The 4024-nt window shown below is 37.8% G+C and overlaps 1 pseudogene; it reads right to left on the reverse strand.

The window, feature by feature from the left end:
• Positions 1-1685: 1685 nt before the first annotated feature.
• On the reverse strand, positions 1686-2308 carry LOC128578285 (high mobility group protein B1-like; annotated as a pseudogene).
• Between the last annotated feature and the right edge of the window lie 1716 nt (positions 2309-4024).

Raw genomic sequence — 4024 nt, forward strand, 5'->3', positions numbered from 1 at the left:
CCATAGTAGAACATTACACTAAGTTGTACAGTCTAGTGTATATGGCATCATATTTAAGGTAAATAATTTAAGTACCAACCTGAAAATAATATAGAGATTATATTTGCCCGATTCTTTGTGGCATCATACATGTCTCAAAGAATTATGGTTTATATGCTTTATTATTTAAGCTGCCCTATGTAATTTACATTATTTTACAATCTTAAAGTTTATGAATGTATCAACTGAATATGATACTATATGTGTATCTATAAAATGATATATCTTTATTTATAGATGTATGATTTTATATACTGGTATACTATTATATTAATTAATTAATAATAGTTAATTATTACTAAATGACAGCTTGTTTCCAGATACTGTAATTGAGAGAGATTTCTCACTGTTCACCAACTGAAACAAACCAAAGGATAAAAATAAGTAATGTATTTGGTATACTGAAAATAACTGATAAAGTGAGTAAGTTGAAAATTATAAAGATGAAAAAAATCAATTTATGGGAAGAAAGAGGAACTTTCGGATTACAACATGCCAATAATATGTATATGTTAAGCATTAACATACCAAAGGAGGGCAGGGATAGTTGGTTTTTGAATGTCCCTAATACAAAGGTTCTGCAGACTAGGAAAGCTGGCAACAATAGGAGGGCAAAGAGATTGATGGGGTAGAGGAGAGGAATTTTGGGTATATGGGAGGAGGCTTGGGGGTTCATGTCCCTGATACCTGCTGCACTGATTTGTAACTGTTAATGGAAAAGAAAATATTTCTTTTGGAGAAAAACACAAATATGGAAATTCATTAGCAACCTAGAAGTAATACATTTACAGAACAATAAATATTTGAATTTTGGAAGGAGGAAGTGTATTATTCCTTTTGAAGTTGAAGATTGCTGAAGAGGTCTATCTATATTTTCAAACTAGCTAAATAAAGTCTTATGCAATCTGTCTTGAATAACGCACCAGCAATCTCCCCAAATGTTATATGTAAATTAAAGTAAATCAACTATTCCTAATTTTTTAAATAAAAATATTGTATTTACTTAGAAACATTCAGAATGTCAACAAAACAGCTGCAACTTGCTTTTGCAATTACAGAATGGTATTAAGTTAACAGAACAATTATTTCATATAAACTGCATCAGAGACAACTGAAGATGAAAAACCTATCATCCCCATATATAACTAATTTGTGCTGTGCACCGACAAGAATCTGCTTTAAATTTCCATGTCAATTTACAACCCCCATACTATACCAGGCAAAGTTAGTAGCTATTGAAAATACCACCAGAACAGGGCTATTTAAAGACACATTTGGTAGTGTGATACTATACAAAAAAAAAGACACTATACAGTTTAAAAACAAATCTTACACAGCCTTACATTTCAATTTTTTTCTTTAAAAGGAGGGAGTTTTATCTTTCATATGAAAGTCTGGGTGGTTATATATTGATTTCATAAAAGTATTGAGTACATTGGGTATTTTTTTTTTCCATTCTTGAGATACTTTACTAAGAAGAATATGATTCAGCTCCATCCATGTAAACATAAAAGAGGTAAAGTCTCCATCTTTTTATGGCTGCATAATATGTCATGGATCTAATAAAAAACTAAATAAAAGGAGTGAGTTGTGTACAGGGGGGTTAAATGCTTTATAGATAAGAAAAAAACTACACTAGAACCAACTTATTTATCTTCTTCTTCTTCATTGTCATCTTCTTCCTCCTCTTCGTCTTCCTCATCTTCACCTCTTCCTTCTTTTTCATGCCTTTTTCAGCCTTGATGACTCCCTTTTTTGCTGCATCAGGCTTTCCTTTAACCGGGAATGTAGCAATATCCTTTTTGTACTTTTCCTTCAGCTTTCCAGCCTTCTTTTCATAAGGCTGCTTGTCATCTGTGGCAGTGTTATTCCACATCTCCCCGAGCTTCTTAGCAACATCACCAATGTATAGGCCAGGATATTCTCCTTTGATTTTGGAGCAATATTCAGAACCGAACAAGACAAAGGTCAAAGGAGGCCTTCTGGGCATATTGGGATCCCTAAATGTCTTTTCTGTTTCCCGTTTAGGAGGGATCTAGGTTTTCATTTTTCTTTCATAATGGGGCTTGTCTGCCTTTGCCATATATTCAAATTTTCCTTTCTCTTAAGCAGACAAGGTCTTCCACCTCTCTGTGCACTTCTTAGAAAACTCTGAGAAGTTGATGGAAGCATCTGGGTTCTTCTTCCTGTGCTCCTCCCAACAAATTTGCACAAAGAATGCATATGATGACATTTTGCTTCTCCGCTTCTTAGGATCTCCTTTGCCCATGTTTAGTTACTTTTCATCAGCGAGGCAAAGAGTTGCCTAGTGCCCATCCAAATCTCACTTTCCCTGGTGCCGTCTTTATGGAACTCAATGTACTAACAACTGTTCTTAATATTGGAATCCTTCCATGATGATTAGGAGTTTTGTTTAAAAGTATAACCTTGGGCTCTGTAATAGACCCACTTAATCAACATTTATAGTGGTAGAGCTTAATAATTTCATTTTAAAGAAACCTTTTAGTAGTTCTGCTATTTGTTAATATTAAGAATAGTTGATTTACTTTAATTTACGTATACCATTTGGAAATTTCTCTGGTGACTTATTCAAGATAAATTGCATAAGAGACAGAGAGAGAAAGTAAGATGGCTGAGTAGAGGCAGCTTTTGACATAGGCTCCTATCCAGGGGGAGACATACTGGACAGAGTGGACTCAGGGAGGCCGAAAGTGGGAAGCTGAGCTAAGAGAGAAGATAAACAAGTGCTCATCATCTCTGCTGAGGCAAGCTGTGACTCCAAGAAACAAACTGCAAACAAACAAACTCATGGGGTACAGCCCATTGCCAAGAGGACCAGAGACCACTCCTCCAAGCAGGAGGCTTGTTGTGGACACTCAACAAGTGAGCAGGGAAAAAAAGACCTCTTATTTTACCACACAGGAGAGAGCTACTAAACCCTGGGCCTCCTTATCCAGAGAGGCCCCACTTGTGAACCTAGGCATCATCCTTCCTAGCATCAAGTTGAACAAATATCTTCCCCATAATTCTGAACTCTCAGTCTACCCTTCCCTTATTGCCTGGCCGGCTAGAGGCCTGCACTCTGCAGAGTCTAGAGTGTTTGGCAATTCCCTGAGAGGCCTAGGCATTGTGTGGATTGCTGGATATCAGTGCAAAAACAGTGACTCCAGTAGAATCTGGGGGTGCAGGAACAGAGGTAAATACAGGAAGAGAGAAATGAGCTGTGATAGTGAGTAGAAGGCAGAGATTCTGTCTCCCTTGATCTGACTTTGGCAGGGCACTCCTTTCTTATTCCATTGCTCACAGCAGGAAACCAGGCTCTAGCCCCTTAGGTTCTTGGGACAGAAATACCTGTGAATATAGGAGACTCCCATTGTACTGCCTGGGAACAGATGGATTAGAACTCTCGATGTGGGCTGTCCACCCAGGGACCCTCTGAGGTTGAGTGGTAGTTGTTTTGTAGAGGGAGGAGCTAATTTTCCTCCTCCAGCCTTCACTGGTGGGGGGAAGGGGACTAAAGTTCCATGTGTCTCTCCCCAGATGAGATTTCAGATTAACAGCACAAGTCATTATGATTGGGTAGAGGCTAGCTGACTATAAGACAGAGCCAGCTTGTGCTATTGTACCAAGAAGATCCTCAGAGTCTCTGGCTACAGCTCTGAATGAAACTTTTGTAAAACTGTAGAGGAAAAGTCCCAATCACCAGCCCCAGCTCATTGGTAAGGGCTGGTTATCTCCATTTCTTGAGGCCCCCAATCCAATCTCACCATACAAGTTTTACTTGTCAAATTGTGGAAAATACTCATGGGGTACAACCAGTGGAAGAATGCTGGTAACAAGAACAATAAGAATATATCAACTTCCCCAAGGAATGACAAAGGAGATACAACAGAAGACACCATTTATATACAAATGGATGAATTGTCAGAAATAGAATTCAGAATATGGATGGCAAATGAAATGAACAGAATAGAGGAAAAGATTG

Source organism: Nycticebus coucang, chromosome X (genome assembly GCF_027406575.1).
Source record: "Nycticebus coucang isolate mNycCou1 chromosome X, mNycCou1.pri, whole genome shotgun sequence".
Classification (NCBI taxonomy): Eukaryota; Metazoa; Chordata; class Mammalia; order Primates; family Lorisidae; genus Nycticebus; species Nycticebus coucang.